Below are 19,384 nucleotides of genomic sequence, written 5' to 3' on the forward strand. Positions count from 1 at the left end.
ACAAGAGAAAACACATAAAAATAAAAGCACGGAGTAAACCGCTCCATCTGATTGAAAACCATAGCTATGAGCTGGTGAAATTTATCAAGCCGGACGTGTTTGGAAACGATGCAAGTGTGTACACCGGTGCTCGGTCCGCTCATTACTCATACTTGTGCGCCGTTCTGTTTCTATCTGTGGTAGATAATGCGCGAATGTTCGGTAGCCAAAAGCACGTAAAAGAAAAAAAAAGAAAAAAATTACTGTCTGTAACGTGTTCAGGCAGTGAGAGTGCTGAAACGAAGCGTAACTCACGGGGACTTGGCACTTAGCGCAGCTGCTTCTCGTACGTACCTGCGAAAGAGAGACGCCAAAAAAAAGCGGTTAAGCAATGCCCAACACAATCCGAATTTGAAGAGTGAACTTGCGGGCTAGTTCTTTGAACATATCGTACGGGAGCAGGGCGAAAAACGAGGACAAGAAAAGGTACACGCACAACAGCACTACGTGTGGTCGTATGTACGCATTTTTCGTCCTCGACTTTCGCGCTGTTCCCTTAAGAACAACGTAAACAAAGAAAAATTTACCAGTAAGATAGGAAAAACAGCACCCCCTGCAACAAGTAGATAGGCCAGGTGAAGCCACATCATTTTAATTTCACCGTTCTCACGTCGCATGCAGTGCGCCCGAGCACGTCAGACGGATAACCAAAAAAAGCACACAAAAAAGTCAAACGGATTCTGAATAATGCATGTCGTTGGACTAGTTCGCTAAACAAAGTTGAAGACACGTTTAAACTGCACGAATAAGACATGTTAGACTCGTTAGACAGATAGAACAGACAGACGAAGCGCGTTTGCCTCAGACAAGTTAGAGGCGAAATCCATCTCATTCTTTTTTTTTTCTCAGTCGATTGTTTTAGCCTTTCCTCAAAGTTTTATGCACGAGACGTGATCTCTGGCATTGCCTCAGGGATCGGAGGCATGGGAAGCTTTCTCCAACTCACGTAGTGGATTTCAAATAACTCTGAGATTGGCCCAGCTTTGGCAAGAAACAATTTCATGCTATGAAGTCCCCATCAGACGAAATGTAGTGACGCCACATATTTTAGTCACCTGTGACGTTATTATTGACGTGACAGTATTATGTCCAAGTAAATTTTTGAGCGAAAGTAACCGACGTGAGACCAAAAAAAGAGAAGCACACACCACAGTTGCGAGTGAGCGCTTGCGGAATGTGTTTTTGCTGGTACCACGTCGGTTATTTCTATTCAAAGATTAAATTATTCATGAGATACCACCTAGCTATACGGTGCAATTTCCTCACTTGATGACACTACAGGATGAAAAGGCACGACAAGTGATTTCAGCAAGTCCCCTTAGTAAAGGTTTAAAAATAAGGCCAAAAAGCGACGCAGCAAGCAAGGAAAGTTCTCGAATATATGCAAATAGGGGAGATTTCGCCAAATTATCCTACAAAACAGTTGTAATGCTCAATAGTATTGTTAATGAATCGCAACAAAATCAAAAGTTGGGCTCTTTTACGTTTATTCGTGCGCTTGAACGACAGTTACCCCATTGTTAATGAGCTAGGCTGTTCATAATACTCTAAGCAATTCAGTTTTTTACATGCTATATGATTACAATAAATCCACCGATAACGATATAGCATGACACACACCAACCCACACGCACATGCGCACGCACGCACGCACCCAAACAAAGAGAGAGAGAGAGAGGTGGAGAGAGATTTCACTATATATACACAAAATTTCGTCCTCCGAATAGCCGGTTTAACATACGAAAACATGTTTCCGGCCCTAACTGCGGAAAGCAAAAATGAGCATCTTCATCTGGCTATTATTTAAGCATAGTCTCCTGGATGGCCACGGTCAATAGCTTCGACACCAAGCCGTGTGCAGATAGATGGCGCATCAATGCAGTCTATTGCCGCTGCGCGACACGCAGCAGGTCCCGCCAACTTTTGCTGCCCGCAGTACTCGACACCGTAAACGTTACTGCTTCCGACAAACGTGGACTACAAATGCCCACGGATAGGAGCAGCATTGAGGTATCGGTGTGTTCCCGCGGCTATGTTTCAAGTGCGAACGATCACGGTCACTCACGACAGCAAGAACAGCTACATCCACTACTTTCCGAGCTTTCCTCGGCATCTTAATATTCGTACTCCTTCGATATCACATCACTGGCTCATAACACCCACTCAATAGACAAACAAGCGCGCTGAAAGGTGATGGATGACAGCGCGCGGAGCGCATATGCGGCCGCCAAGCAAGTTAACCATGCGTGTAATGCAGTGCATATTGAGACAAACAACCAATAAAATACAAAAGCAATCCATCATCATTTTATAGATGATGAACGAGCCCCGCAGACCAAGTGTATACTTTTTTTGTGAAGTAAAACGAGAAAGCGGGACGTTTTGCTCTGTGCAATGTACAGTTTTTCTGTCGTAACCGGAAGCCCAGAACTATACCAAGCAGCGAAATGTATACCCTTCTTACAGAGTAAACAAGCAGAAAAGTGGGTCGAGATTATTTCTGCTCTCCACTTGCTTGAAATTCGAGGAAGGATTGCATTTTATGATCGCTGCGACCGAGTGCTCTGACTTAGCTGTGTCGCTTGCCTGGATTGTCATCATAAAATATCGCGTACGAATTTATTTTACTCAACAGTGTAGCATAGTGGGCAAAACGAAAAAATGAGGCAAAGACAGGAAACTTTGGGTTTACTACCTTGCATCAGACTAGAAGGCAAACGACGAAAACAGACGAAAAGGAGAGCGTAACAAAAAGCAGGCGAGCCAACACCAACAAAAACAGCAACGACGAAGACGACAACAACAACAACAATACAAAAAAGAGGCTGGTTGGAATCATGCATAAAAAATGGTGGCTTTGTCACTTCCAACAAGGCCCTTTCGGCAGAGCAAACGCGTTCGTAGACTTGCTAGCAATTGCAAGCGGGGGCATCAGTCAGGTAGACGAAAACACAAGCGCAGTTTTTCTTATTACTACGTTTTATAGAAGACACACATCCCTGTACAGTCGCACTCAATATGAGTTGCAACACGCTGGCTGTGGTCAAAGTGACCCCATACCTGAAAAAAAAAAATAATTCATAACGTACCGCTAATTGAGAGAGGTAAATTCAACGCCTTTTTTTCTATGTAGGAGCCATTTCATAAGCATTTCACAAATTGACATTTCTTGGAATTGAGTTGTAGCCCAGCTGTTCTGAAGACAGCAAGAATTGCAGCAGGACGGGTCAGGTGGCTATCAAATGTAGATGAAAAGACTATCACATCGCCTAGGTAACAAAGACAAGCAGACCACTTATAACCACGCCACAGCATCTAATATACCGCTTTCAGAGCGCCCCGCCACGGTGGTCTAGTGGCTAAGGTCCTCGGCTGCTGACCCGCAGGTCGCGGGATCGAATCTCAGCTGCAGAGGCTGCATTTCCGATGGAGGCGGGAATTATGTAGGCCCGTGTTCTCAGATTTGGGCGCACGTTAAGGAACTCCAGTTGGTCTAAATGTCCGTAGCCGTCCACTACGGCGTCTCTCATAATCATATGGGGGTTTTGGGACGTCAAACCCCACATATCAATCAATCAATCAATCATCGTATGCTGTGGTTGCTTAGCGTAACGCAGGCAACCCAAGGTATGAAAATAAGAAAAAAGGACAGAAACAAAAAGAGAAAGGGGAAATATAGAAAAAAATAGAAATAGATCAAATATAAACAGACAAAAAGACAAACAAAAGTTGAAAATGGCAAAAAAGAGAATATTTAAAGCTGCCGAGTTCCAGGCGACGGACCGCCAGACCTAAAATTAAGATTAATCAATCAGTTTATTTTGACATTCGTTATAGCGAGATAATGAACACGAGGACAAGCACAGAAATCTGCTATCAAGCTTCTTGACAAAGGTTTTTCCCCAATTCCTGACAGCCAAAGAAAACAACGTACACCATGCATACAAACATCTCCTGTTCTACGTTTCCACTAAACTTTTGTGGTACTCATATGTTGCAGAACAGTTAAAATAAGTAAATATGTATATCAAAAGTAAAAAATGACAATTATGATGTACACTGTTTGGTTTCACAGAACAGTGTACATCATACATCCGTACAGTGTACGTCCTCCTCTATTTTTTGTTTGTATTCTCCACAAAACCAGCAAGAGCCGTCGACGTATTCAACGAGCTGATTAACACTTCAGAAAGCTCATTTAAACCAGGAAGCGCTCCTTAAGTGCGCCATTTTGGAAGACAGCTATTGCGGAGGATGCAGCGTTTCTTTAAGCTGTACGCAAATTAAGTGCTTACGCGGGACGCAGAGAAGTGTCTGCACTTTAAAAAGTCTCAGAACGAACGCATTTTTCAAAATCCAGCGGTAGAACACAGACATTTTATTTTTGTTTTCTTATTTTTTTCAGTATTGAAAAAGGAAGAGCTTTCAGTTTGCTTTCAGAGTCGAAGCAACTGTTTGGTGACATTTCTAGAAACCGGCATTTCGTGACCAGGGCTCCGTTGTAGCGCATAACACGCTAATATATTCTCTATTCTGCATATTCTCTTGTCAGCGTTGGCTGCCCGGATATGTAAAGTCTACAGAAGTACACATCCGCTCATCCAGACGGTGCACGTAAGGAAAACAACATAGAGCGTTTACGGAAAATCACCTCTCTTGCATGGCACAGCGGCTTCCGCTTGGGTACGTGCGCCTTACAACCATGCTACGCGACACGTTTTGCGGAGACCACGCACAATAAATCTTACGTTTCTCAAGCATACCAAAATTACAAACAGGTCCAATGTTAAAGGGAGCACTTGCATTGACCGGATATTGTTCTCTTGCAAAAGCACGCTGGCTTAGATTTCCGTGACTACACTGGTGGGTGACACATCTGACTTTTTTCAACAGACTAAAGTCGGATGCTATACACTTGGGAAGTCTGGAGACGGCACGCTCACACGACCGAAGTGCGAGCACCGATTTCCTCAGCGACTAAACAAATCATCATCATGATCACCAGCCTGATTACGCCCATGCAGAACAAAGGCATCTTCCATATTCCGCCAGTCAACTCAGTCCTGTTCTTGTTGCTGCCACTTTATACCCACAAATTTCCTAACCTCATATGCCCACCTAACTTTCTGTCTCCCTTCATGCGCTCACCTTCTCTGGAAATGCAGTCAGTAACCCTTAATGTCTAACCGTTGTCCTGCCTGCGTGCTAAGCAGCATTCTAGAGTGCGCGTCCATTGATGCAGGCTCTCATACAACAGACTTCTGAAGCTGCATTCGTCGATAGTGCCATGCACGAACATCGTTACCCCATCCGTTTTGAGTTAGGGGGCCACCAATACGAAAGGTACTCAATCGAATTTTAACTTTTACAGGAGAGCATACTAAAGTATACACGAATTACTGGTGGCGAAACATCTGCTGATCGCCGGCGCAGCGCACGCTGTGAAAACAGGTATTCACAGGAAAACCTACAATGCAATACCTCGCGAGGCCACCGTCATCGATTATTGATCACTTTTAGCGCCATTTCTCGAATGTGCAAATCTCAGTTCGCACTTCCCACGTTTCTAAAGTAAATCGCGATTCCCTTTCGGCCGCACAGAAGTAGCAATCGCGGCGCAGTAACGCTACTCAACTCCTTTTCCGCTGCATACAAAATGCGGGCGACGCCAGGAGTCCCCTAATCCACGATCATGGATACGATCCGTCACCGAAGACGCGGACGAGGAGCCGCCAGTCTTTGGCAACACCCTACCGCATGACACGAGAACAGCCATCTCGAAGGCATACACGTCATCCGAGCGGACGGCTTTCGACACACGGCGGTTTCAAATGCGACCTATTCTTACCCTGCTCGCGTCAAACTCATCGCCTGCTGATACCGGTGTTATATAAGAAAAATAAGGTAAAGACTTATGAAGAAGGGCACCAGCGCAGGCCGCATCGAATGTCTCCTTCGGCGAAAGTGCCGTCGTGCCGAGACACATGAAACGACCGGTCCGATGCAACGCGAGACCAACGCACTCTGGCGAACGAAAACGAGAGAAGGATGCTGCCACTCAGACCCGCAGCTATGAGGCTTCCGATAGTACCCCCATGAAGAACAACACAAAAAGAGATGCAGTGGAAAAAAAAGAAGAGGGGACAGGCGTCAAGGTCGATAGACGGACGAAGGAAGATGAAAAGTAACGCAGCAAGAAAAGCGACGTATAGGAAGATTGCGCCACCCGATATAATAAGCAACTTATAATGTATTTACGCGTTATAGTATAGAATGGTAGTAGAAGGAGAAAAGGAACAGTGGGATGAGACAGAAGGAGAGCGAGAAGGGGTGAAAGGAATGGCGGGGAGGTCAACCATACTCGGGTCCGGTTTGCTATCCTGCACTCAAGGAGAGCGAATGCGAAAAAACAAAGAACGAGAAAGAGTGAACGAAGAGTAGGCCATCAACCGATAAAGTACGTCGACAGCAGAATTTGTAAAAGACGTCTGTAGAAGTGGCACCATGCCAAGCACCATGCAAATAATGCAGACCTTTAAAGCGAGGAACGTTGACCGGCTGGCCACCTCGGTACCAAGGCAGAAAAAAGGCGTATGAAAACAAGATGTATGTAAGAGTGACGACGTTAAAAAAAAAAAAACGCGCGAGAGTACAGCCGTGACGCGGCGATTATCGCCCGCCGAGAACGTACGCCAGAACAGTCAGTTCTCGCAATGTGTACATAAAACGGGAACACGCGACACCTGAACGGAAGCGAAGAAAAGAAGTGGGGGATTACCACACATCGGCACTTAGTTATCAGAGACACCACTCGCGTAAGATACATCCCCTGCTTGGAGCAGTAAGGCATTCCACAAAGCAATTATTCGTTTCATACCTACTGTCCATCAGATTAATCTACCTATCCTCTCTCCGAGGATAAATATTCGCTAAAGCAAAAGGTGTCTCAGTCTGGTTTCTATAAACCGCATCCCGTAATGTGAGCTTGGGCGCATAATGGGCCACTCTTCTCTCTCTATCTCTTTTCTGTCTTTTCTTCTTTTCTGTCTCTTTCCGTTCTATTATTCTCCTTTTCCCCCACCCCAAGTGTAGGGTAGCCAACCGAGCCCAGCTTGGTTAACCTCCCTGCCTTTCCTCTCTATTTATCTCGCTCTCTCTCTTCTCTCTCCCATTCACCGATGCAAGGTAGCCTGGCGGGGCTCAGCCCTGGTTAAACTCCCCGCATTTATCTTTATTGTCTCTCTCTCTCTCTCCAAGTAAAAGAGCGCCTCTCTACATTTCGTTGCGTATATGTCAAAACAACAGAAACGATATTTATATGTACGCGCTATCAGTGAGAATGCTTCGCTAATTAAACACCTACATTTAACCTCTGTGAAATATTTTCTTTTTTGCACTACTGCGAAGTGCGTTGTATATTCATAGTGGCATTGTATTTATGTGCTTTTTAAGTTATGTACTACTGATAATTGTGTAACCCTTGTAAGGTTCTATATTATTTGATGATTTGTGGGGTTTAACGTCCCAAAACCACTATATGATTATGAGAGACGCCGTAGTGGACCGCTCCGGACATTTCGACCAACTGGGGTTCTTTAACGAACACCCAAATCTGAGCACACGGGCATACGACATTTCCGCCTCCATCGAAAATGCAGCCGCCGCAGCCGGGATTCAATCCCGCGACCTGCGGGTCAGCAGCCAAGTACCTTAGCCACTAGACCACCACGGCGGGGTAAGTTCTATACTACTTCTTGCTTATTGTAAGATTGACAAGTGCGTGTATAATTGCCCCTTCCATCTTGTGATCTTACGTGTACATTGAGCGTAAAAATACAGAAAATTAAAATGAAGTAGTAAACCAGACGGTTGAAATTTTCGGAGTCCTCGACAACGGCGTCTCTCACAATCACACCGTGGTTTCATGGGCTAAACGCCAATTATTATTATTATTATTATTATTATTATTATTATTATTATTATTATCTTCAAAATTTGCTTTGAAGAGAGGTGACTACACGGGCTTTTGTGATTACTTGTCAGCCATTGATTAGTCACAGGTTACTGACTAACCAAACGTTGATGAACAAGTTGAGGAGTTTGCGAAGCTTATGTTAAGTAGCATGCGTAAGTTTACACTGCAATATAAACCTAAACGTCATAAATATCCCCCCGGTTCTCCCTTGAAGTGCACTGAAGCATAAAGATCGCGTACACAAGAAGGCTAAATGTTCTGCATTCAGCAAATGAAAGGAAGAGTTGTGTTTTTTCTGAACTCTCTCTAAACGCCTATATATAGGAGACTACAGTTCATATATTGCAATATTTAAAAAAAAACGCTTCTGACAGGACAGCTGAGTTTTGTACGCAAACGGCCAAGCAAAAGTGAGGAGTGGACTGGGACGGAGTCGAGGTGAATGCCATTGCTGACTGTTTCTCACCCCACTTTCTCATCCGTTTATAAGGCCTCACATTTTAGGACTCAGATAGGACAACAACACAATGAAATTAGCACATCTAGTGGTTTGTTGATGGGTGAAAAGCTCATCTGCTCATGCATTATAGGCGCTTAAAACCGTCCTTATCGTGAGGCCCATATGTCATCCTTTCCGCCATAATAAAGGCTTACGGTAGTATATCTACCCCAGTACTAACTGGAATATTTCATAACTGTCTCAATGCCTCCACATTTCCATGTATGCGGAAAAATGCACGTGTTTTTTTTTTTTTAGTATTTACGTCGGGCCGCAAAACTGGTGTTTCTGATTATCGTCCGAGATCTCTACTGTGTGCCACACCGAGGATCTTTGAGCTGGCTTGCCACAGCATATTGTACGTTAGCAGGAAAAAATTCATGGACTCCTAATCAATACGGGTTTTTCCCTAGCCACTCAACTACCACAAAGTTTGTTAGTTTTATGACGCAAATCGCCCCACCTATTTCTGAGAGAGGACATGTTGACGTTGTCTATAGTGACCTGAGCAAGGCTTTCGATGTAGTCAGCCACACACAGTTTTTTGTTAAAGTTGAAAACTTTGACTTTAACTGGTGTCTGCTTAATACATCATGTTATGTTGCCGTAAATGGTAAACGTATTCCTTGTAAAAATTTGCTAGTGCGGTCACTCAAGAGCCGGTATTAGGCCCACTCTTATTTCAGGGGCGAAGCTCCTTATAGCGGCACCCATTATTATTATTATTATTTAACGTGCCCAGGAACGACGATAAAGTTTTGTTGCACGTGCACGTAAAAATAAAGCAATAAAAATAAACAATACGATACACTCTACAGAAAAAAAATTGAATAAAAAGAGTACAAACACACAAACGAAATGAAAGCGCAAAATTGGAAGAATAAAAGACAAGATGTGAATCACGCAATGGCAGGGAAAAATAAAGGGGCATATACACAACTATATATGAAAGGCTTCCTGAAAAACGGTTAAGGGAAGATTCTGTACAATGTGAAAAACTATGTTAAGACAGTGCAGAGCTGAGAACTGTGAAAAACATCAATATCATGAGAGTTAACATTATGTTGATTTTGTATTCTGTGAGCAGCAGAGTGTTCGGAGAAGTTGGCAGCTACATCAAATGGTCGATTCTCTCTGGTTAACTTGCGCGAAATACGAACATTTTCACAACTGAGTAGCAAAGGGTAGGATATCATACCATGAACTAGATTTAAAGAAATAAGAGGGCAGCGCGATTTCGTCAGCAGTGAAGTGAAGGCAATGATAATAATATGGCAGTGTGAGGCCGACATCTAGATTCATTTCCAGAGAGAATCGACCATTTGATGTAGCTGCCAACTTCTCCGAACACTCTGCTGTTCACAGAATACAAAATCAACATAATGTTACCTCTCATGATATTGATGTTTTTCACAGTTCTCAGCTCTGCACTGTCTTAACATAGTTTTTCACATTGTACAGAATCTTCCCTTAACCGTTTTTCAGGAAGCCTTTCATATATAGTTGTGTATATGCCCCTTTATTTTTCCCTGCCATTGCGTGATTCACATCTTGTCTTTTATTCTTCCAATTTTGCGCTTTCATTTCGTTTGTGTGTTTGTGCTCTTTTTATTCAATTTTTTTCTGTAGAGTGTATCGTATTGTTTATTTTTATTGCTTTATTTTTACGTGCACCTGCAACAACACGTTATCGTCGTTCCTGGGCACGTTAAATAATAATAATAATAATAATAATAATAATAATAATAATAATAATAATAATAATAATAATAATAATAATAATAATAATAATAATAATAATAATAAATTATTATTATTATTATTATTATTATTATTATTATTATTATTATTATTATTATTATTATTATTATTATTATTATTATTATTATTATTATTATTATTATTATTATTATTATTATTAACTCAAAGCGAAACTGCGCACGATTGGTTTTCGATAAGATACTCAGTCAGCTTTCGTTTCCAAACATGAATATTTATTTCTAATGCAAACAGCAAACAAAAAGAAAACGAAAAAAAGGGGGAAAAGGTGACGGTCTCGAAGGGAGAGAACGATAAGGGGGCGAAGCGTTTGGTAAACGAACATAAATGTTGCGGAACGTAAGAGCGCTATCGTGCGGAAACAGATGCGGAAAAAAAAAAGCGGTAGCCCGCAGTCTCTGCGTGTGGCAATATATCAACGCGGCAGAAATAACGCAGCAGAAATGCGTCGAAACTTAGCAAACGGAGCTCGGAACAGAAGCAGGGTGAACGGAGCTTATCGCGGGGGAGAAACTCCATGCGGTAGCACCGCATATATCATCTGCGGTCTTTACTGACGTTATAATGGTATACCGCTGGAACTCGCACGCCGAGTATGTTTTCTCCTCCCGTTCAGTTAGCATGATAAATCCTGTAATGGAAACCCGCGGACCACGTGACTTATGTACAGTCGGGACCGTACAAATCTTGCTTCCGGGCTACATAACTTTCGTACAGGAAATATCTGTGATAGGAAAATGCGTCACTTTAATGACCCCCTTTTCCAAGTTTTTGAGTCTCAATTGAACAGCAATATGTATACTCACTTCACGCAAAGAACAACAATAGACCAATAAAAGTTGTTCTGCTGGATAACGAGGGAGCCAGTGAGCCAAGTTTACAGGGCGGGGCAAAGTGTCTATGCTTCGGACGCAAACACAATGACTAACAGAGTAACAATACGTCACTGGAACAATTGAAAATTCCAGCGAAACAAGGAATAGGACACCAAAAAACAGTGAATCATATGCGTCTTGTCTTTTTTTTATCTTGCGGTCAGGAGGTGTCCGAATCTAAAATTACGATTTCAACATGTATGCATGTTATTTTATACGGTTGTTAATGTAGATATTATCCATATAAACAAAAATAGCGGGAAAAGACAGAAAACACGATAAGTCGCGATCACGCAAAGCGAAGAATTTCGCGTGAGCCCGCACATCACGTTAGTTGCGGCAAACCGCGGCCTCAAAGCGACTGATTCTATAGACCAAACTTCATCGACAAGAGAAAGAAAAACGATTATTCGACGTATATGTAAGAGAGAACATAAGAATGAAAGGTTAACCAGAAGAGAAGTTTATGGCTCTGAGACTTCACAGTATGGTGAGAGTACACGATGGAAAGGAGAGACCAAAAAAAAAGGGGGAGGGGGGTCAGAAATACAGACGATAGGCGAGTAATCTAGTAATATGGAGATACGTCTGGCATAAACCACTTTCCTTTTAATACGGTCTACTGTTACATGACTGTTCCGATAGCAGTTTGATAAAAAAAACAGCTTGACGGCTATACATGCCGAGATGAACGAGTTGCCTGCCCTGAACGCTGCACATGGCGAAATTATTCACAGTGCGATTCTCGCAGAATTTTCTATAAATCAATTCTAATCTAATGTTTAACATTGGTGTTCTTTTTGAACTCCACTCTAAGTTAAAAAAAAAAGAAGAGTATGCGTGACTCTTTTTGGTGGGGTCACGCAGTCACTAGGTATATTTATTTCTTTAGGACAGGTCAAAACTGTTTGGAAGGTCATCATACTCTCTTGGTGAAGTCATGTGACCCACAGTAGAAGTTAACATGTCTCTTTAGAAAGAGTCATAGACGTGGAGACTCCAAACTCACTGAAAAAGTCACGAGTTTTTTTTTTTATTTTTATAATATGGTATGGGTTTCTTGACGCCCCCTTCATGAGCAGGTCAATCCACAGCATCGGCCTGATAGTCACGTATCACGCGACATAAAGCAGAAAAAAATATGCGCATGTGCAAGAAGGTTGATAATAGACTTAGTTGTTCTGGAACCACGTGTTCACATAAAACCCACGGCGCACGGCAGACAGCAAGCCGTGCAGAGCCACACGAAACAACCAAACATACTACGATATTTGTTCAAAGAAGTATCTCCGGTAGTGAGTTTGTCATGTGCAAAGGCTGCCCGTTCGCACCACCGAGGCACTCCTTTGGGCACGCGGAAAATCACGAGCAAGGCAAAAAAACTTTTTGTAATTACTTGCAAACAAACCGCGCATCTCCCCTCACACCTGCCTTACATAAAACAAACTGCGTCGGCGCGCGCGACAGGGTAAACACAAACTTTGCCCCAGTGGCAGCCTGGGCTAATCATGACTTTTCATGGCGACACGTCGACAGTTCGATGTTTCATGTTGACGTGCTCGCACTAACTTAATTAGTTTGTGTATTATGTCGCATGATCTACATAGGTGAAATAGTTTGGTCAATCCGTTATTCGGTGTAAATTTTCACTCTTGCCACTAAACGCTATCATAACTGCAGACCGGCTTTGTAGTTGTCATGACATGCTTCGGTTTGTTTAGTTGGACGTTAAATCAGCATGCTTGTATTCAGACTAGCCTTACCGTCTCACAAATCTCACTCCTCTTTCTCTCTCTCACTGCAGAGGGATCCGCAGTACCATTCAATGCTTTCCTTTTTTTTTTCGTTCAGCCGATCGACGTTCCCAATGAACCGTTCTTTCGAGTTGGTCTCGACCTATTGGGCCCTTTTCCACTCTCCACAGCCAGAAATAAATGAATTGCTGTTGCCACGGACTACGCGACGCGGTACGCAATCATACGAGCACTCCCGACCAGTTGTGCTACCGACGTTGCGGACTTTCTGCTGTACGACATAATATTAGTGCACGGTGCTCCCCGTCAACATCTCACCGACCGTGGCCGCACGTTCTTATCAGCTGTCGTTCATGAAATCCTGAGGTCTTGCCATACCAAGCACAAATTCACTACTTCGTACCATCCCCAGTCAAATGGCCTCACGGAGCGCCTTAACAGGACCCTAACCGGTATGCTTGCCAATTACGTTGCGCCAGGCCATGATTGGGACATTCATTTGCCGTATGTGACGTTCGCCTACAATTCATCTCGTCACAACACTACCGGCTATTCGCCCTTCTATCTACTATATGGCCGGGACCCAACTCTACCCTTAGACACGTTACTACCTGCGGCCACTGAATATGCTGGGGAAGCCATTGCCCGCGCCGACCACGCGCGCCAAGTCACCCGTAACCATCTACAGGCTTCACAGGCGCGCCAACAACAGCTCTACAATTCTCACCATAGGGAAGTGCACTTTTCTCCGGGTTCTCTCGTGCTCCTTTGGTCACCTACTCGGCGTGTGGGACTGTTTGAAAAACTGTTGTTGCCCTGCACTGGATCATTCCGTATCGTTCGCCAAGTGACCGACGTCACGTACGAGATTGTTCCAACCGATCCAACAAAGTCATCGTCAGCTCCGAGCGACACCGTTCACGTGGCTCGGCTAAAGCCCTATTACCCCCCTTCGACATCGTCTGCGTAAATTTAGCACCGGGACGGTGCTTCTACCACCGGGGGTTATGATACATAACAGCCGCTAAACACGGCTGCGTGAAAGAGGAAGACGAAGTGAGTTTTCGTTTGATGCTGGTCTGGCGCCATCTTGCTCGTCGAGTTCTGTGCGCTGTATATAGATCATTAAACAAGTTACTCGTAACAATATGAATACTCCTTATACAGCAAAAAAACAAAACGACTGCCAGATGGTAAATGCAAATTGTGCGGCTGGACTAGCACATCACTTAGGCACGTCATCTGGAAATGTGCCCTTTTAGCATAACAAAGCGCAGTCTTTCCAGCTGAACCTGCTTCGCGGTGGACGGCAGCACTGCGAGGCTTGAACTTCCAGGATCAACCACGAGCCAGCCAGCAAGCCCGCGAGGCGGCGCGGAAACAGCGTCGCCGGTCCTCCTCGGGGGAGGCCTAGGCCCAGGCAACGAATTTGACGGAGTTTTCAATAAAGTTGTCACCACTACCACCTAACATTAAATTAACGGAATTACCCCATACCACACATATACCAGTGTAGTATACTGCACTCTTTAATCCTACGTTTCCACTGCTCCTCGCAATAACGCCTATTAAAAAAAAGTACAATGCAGCTGCAGCTTCCAGCACCTGCAGGCGATTAAGACGGAATGTAACCGACCTGATATCTAGAAGCTAAGCGCCACTTGTGGATGACAGCAAGACGTGCACGTAGAAACGAGGAACCGGTAAAAACTAACGAAATCTTCAGCCCAGAGATACAGCTGAAAAGAGATAACGAAAGCAGTACAAGGAAACAAATGGATCTGCCTCGGTGAAGCTATGATTGGGGTGCTCGGCTGCATACTCAAAGGACGCGGGTTTGACACGGCCGGGACTGTCGCGTTTCGACGGAGGTGATACGGTTGAGGCCCGTGTGTTGTGCGATGTTAGTGCACGTTAAAACGAACGCCAGACGGTCAAAAATTTTTCGGATCCCTCAAGTACAGCGTACCCCATAATCGTGTTCGCACGCAAAACCGCGGTTATTATTATTAATATTATTATTATTATTATTATTATTATTAGTAGTAGTAGTAGTAGTAGTAGTAGTAGTAGTAGTAGTAGTAGTAAAACAAATTCCGTTAAAAATGCTATCAAGATTCAGCCATCCAGACCGTTGATTGATGAAAATCGACCCATGCCAGTGAGCAGCGGAATGTCAAAGAGAGAGCAAAATCAATCACGGTAAGAACGCAAGCCAGGCCTCGGATCGTCTTTCTCCAAACTTCCGTTCTGTCCTACGAAAGGTATCCAGACCGAATTCTGCACGTCCAGCCCAATTTGCGTGCAGCCCTCGGCGAAATGCGAAACCGAAGAGACACAGAATGGGCATACAAGACGGGAGAGAACGGCGGAACGAGGAGCCTCTGGCAGAGGAATGGGCGTTGGCTTAGCTTAGACAAGAACGTCTCGATGATGCGATTGCCCAGACAGCTGCCAAGTTGTTTATTTTTTTTTACTGAAGTCATGAATATCAAACACTTGTGGCAGCTAGCACCTCTACTCAATCTCGATTAGCGTGAAAACATACTACCCAATACATATATAAAAGAATATATGGACGTCACAAATCATGTCATACCGAAAACACATACTAGTTCGAACAAGCACAGCATTAGGACCAGAGATGTCGAGTAGTCTACATGGATCATCAGTGCAAGAAAGAAAGAAAGAAAGAAAGAAAGAAAGAAAGAAAGAAAGAAAGAAAGAAAGAAAGAAAGAAAGAAAGAAGGAAAGAAAGAAAGAAAGTAAGAAAGAAGGAAAGAAAGAGAGAAAGAAAGAAAGAGAGAAAGAAAGAAAGAAAGAAAGATAGAAAGAAAGAAAGAAAGAAAGAAAGAAAGAAAGAAAGAAAGAAAGAAAGAAAGAAAGAAAGAAAGAAAGAAAGAAAGAAAGAAAGAAAGAATTAGCCACAAACTATTTTGTAAGTTGCAATAGTGAGCGAATTAAGCTTCGTTCGCACGTGGAATCCTTCAATCTAGATCCAGAAAGGCTTGAAAGGGTGGCGGTCTGCGCACTTTCTTTTTGTTTGTTACTCTTACGCTTTATTGAATTAGGAAAGCTGACACGGCCCCAGGGAAATAACATAAACAAGAAGAAGCGAGCAGCAATCACGTGCAAACCTCTCAACTCTCTGCTTTTCGCGGGAGCCTGCAAATGGAGTTTATAGGCAGTTGAAAGTTTGTTTAGCGCCACCCTTGGAGCTTCCTGGACCTTCAGGTTTGTGTTTCTTTAGTGTTTGTATGTTGTGTTGCTGACGCCGAGCTGCTGTAGCCCTCCCCTTTTCCCCTCCACACACATACAGAAACATTAAATAAAAAATGTGAGAAGAAGAAAGAAACAAACTTCACAAAAATAAAGCATACACACGTTGAAAGCGAACCGGTGCGGCAGAAACTTCACTGGGCAAATCTAAACGCAATACACAGACGCACAAACACACAAGAACATGCACGCACAAAAACGCACGAATCCACGCATGAGCACACACACGCACACAAAACTTCGCACCAGATGTTCCGCTATCATGGCCGAAGCCTAGAAGGACGCGTCAAGCATGAGAAAGGCGGGTTTTAAAAACCAGCTAACTACGCACCATCAGAGTATTCTTTATCCACCGGAAGTTTTAAAGCACCCACTGTTGAGCATTTCACCAGAATAAAATTTCAGGCTGAGTTATTTTCATAACGAAAAAAGGAATAAAATTAGGTATTGGTGCACTGCGTAGACGCAAGATTGCCTACCGCGCCGCAAATACTTACCTGTTGCCTCAAAGGACACCTATAGCTTTGAGGTGATATTCCCTTCTTCTAATCGACGTTGCTGACGAGAAACGACGTCACGCTCACGTCATAAGACCGAGCTCCTTCCCTAGTAATATCTTCAGCTGCAGCTTTTTCAGCCTCGGCTGCACTCAATTACAAGATCCGCATTTCGAAATAGCTTGTTCCAAAATTGGTCTGCGTTCGACGAAACCCAGTGAAGTTCACAACAATTGTCTGTGCGCTGTAGCAGAGACAGTGAAGATGTTTCACGTCTCCATTCCGATAAAAACACCCCAAGCAACGTAGACGAGCATCATTCCGATCCCATTTAATATAGCCGGTTGACTTAGCTAATCGAGTTTAGCATGTGAAAGCAACTCGGTCTGTGAGAGAGGTCGTAAGGTAAGGCTACAGATAATGTTGATAACTAATAAAAATAATATTTGCTAGGGATTGACGACCCAAAACCACAACGAGATTATACAGGAGGCCGTAGTGGGGGGCTCCGAAATTTTCGACCACCTGGGGTTCTTCAATGGACACTTGTGTATATATACACGGTACTCAAAAATTTAAACCTCACGGTAGCCGCATTTTCGGTAGAGGCGAAAATGCTCGAGGCCCGTGTACCTGGATCTAAGCTAAAAAAAAACCCAGGTGGTAAAAATTTTCGTAGCCCTACACTGCGGCGTCTCTTCCAAATCATATCGTTGTGTTGCGATTACAAACGCCAACAAAAATATTAATTATCTACACCTCCTTCAAAAAATGTGGCTGCCACAACCAGAATACGATACCGCAACCTTCAAGTCAGCAGCAGAGTACCATAACCACTAAAGTGCCATGGATGGTCGACTTAAATAACGAGCGTTTAATCAACGTGCCCTGATGTCTCGCAGTACGAGGCACACTTGCCATTCGCCTCCCTCAAAACTGTAACCACGATATTCCTACCAACATGCTTGCACAGCGAAACAAAAGAAAAAAAGTCCAGGACATAAGAAAGGACACAGCACGAGCGCCTGTACTGTGTCCTTTCTTATGGCCTCGTTTTCTTTTTTTTTGTGTGTGTGTGTGTGCGCGCGCTGAGCAAACATGTCAATTCCAAATCACCAACCAGCCCAAGCAATCCCAAATTCGTGCCAGCAGCCGACCGCCGTAACCACTGGCCAACCGCGGCGGGCAAAGATGAATTTTTCTTACTGCTTTTCATGAAACAACGAAAACAAAAAATTCACAAGACTTTATACCCAATTCCAGCATTTGAAGGGCGCCTACTACCACTTGAAGACGCAAACAACGCCATGTAATTAATCTAGGAGTCTCAAACAAGCCACTTTAAAACCTTTCGCTAGTAGCTCGCGCGGTTTCACATAAATTTTCGTGACTTTCCTCGGATTTGAGGTTTTCAGTGTCATGACAATGTATGCGAGCGTGACGCGTATTCATGTCACGATGAACAGTAGACGAGCTGCGCTCTAGGTGACGCGCATAAAAAAAAAACTATGTGGCGGTCAGTAATAGACATTTAGGGGGACACTGCGTGGTAAGGGTAGCTTGGTGCACCCATCTGTCGCCCAGCTATCAGCTGTGACATCCCATGCCGAACACGGGCAAGCGCTAACAGCACATGCGCTCACATTATTTCCTATAGCCACCTGCAATTTGTTCTGTTGAGCTGCAAAGAGAGGGCTTGTCCCACGAAAAATCATTCATTTCCCGCTAGGCACCCCACGCGGACACGGTGTGTTGATACATCGCCGTTGAACGATAACTCCACATTTCAGAATCAGCGTCCGCATTTTAGTCATGGTGGAAATCGGTGTCCATAAGTCTTTCGGGACTTCAGATGCTCTCCACAAAAGGACCCAAATCTGGGATATGTGAAATATGTTGTTTCGAATATCAATGTTTTTGGATGACACGTCAGGATCCTCTCAGCAGCCCTCTCCCTAATCCCCGCTTCCAACACTTTCGCTGGGCCGGTCCTTGCAGAACTAAATTCCCTGAGTGCAGCCCACTAGCTAAAGTGAGTTTCAAGCTCTTAGTCCAATCGGCATTATTTTTTAGTATACACGTTTAAAATCATTTCGAAACAGACCACAACCAGCATAGCCCCCCCCCCTCCCCCCTGCGCAGGATCGAACCTCTTGCACGCACGGAAGAGCTTCCCCTCGAAACAACGACACTGAATTGTTCAACAAGCGATGAAACCTTTTCTCCAATAACAATGGTGCACTTATTACGGCTCGCATAACCCGTTCATTGTTTAGTCAGCCTTTTTTGTGAAGCGCTTGAAATTTTTATCAACCGCTAGACCTAGCTCCTGTGCACGATACACCTACAGCGCGCGCGATTACACGCAATGCATTGTTCGTTCCTCTCTTTTACCTAATTTCGTACTTCCCTATTCTTTATTCCCTATTCTCTTTTTCACTTCGATTATCTCTTCTTACAGCGCATGTTGCGTTTTCGGCGGATAAAACAGCCAGCTCCCCTATTTTTCTTTGTTTTGCCTATATATGCCTTCAAATGAGTAGCAACAACAGCAGCACACTGTTACCAAGGCATGGAACAGTCACTAAGAACCCGGATGAAATAGAGCGTTTCGTTCTTGCAAGTAGCATTACATGAGCCACCTAATCAATTAATTTTTATAATCCTCTTCAATTTCTTTTCACTTC

At 43.8% G+C, this 19,384-nt stretch overlaps 1 protein-coding gene across 7 annotated transcripts in view; it reads right to left on the reverse strand.

Moving 5' to 3' along the window:
* LOC119174335 (cytochrome b5 reductase 4) overlaps nt 1-19,384 on the reverse strand; it is a 323,373-nt gene that overhangs the window by 192,532 nt on the left and 111,457 nt on the right. The window contains exon 3 of one of the 7 annotated variants that reach the window (XM_075895766.1): nt 295-333. The exons of the other annotated variants lie outside the window; for them this stretch is intronic. The gene's annotated coding sequence lies outside the window, so the exon portion shown is untranslated. The remainder of the gene's footprint in view (nt 1-294; nt 334-19,384) is intronic. 7 annotated transcript variants of the gene reach the window in all.

This window comes from Rhipicephalus microplus, chromosome 5 (assembly GCF_043290135.1).
Source record: "Rhipicephalus microplus isolate Deutch F79 chromosome 5, USDA_Rmic, whole genome shotgun sequence".
Taxonomy (NCBI): domain Eukaryota; kingdom Metazoa; phylum Arthropoda; class Arachnida; order Ixodida; family Ixodidae; genus Rhipicephalus; species Rhipicephalus microplus.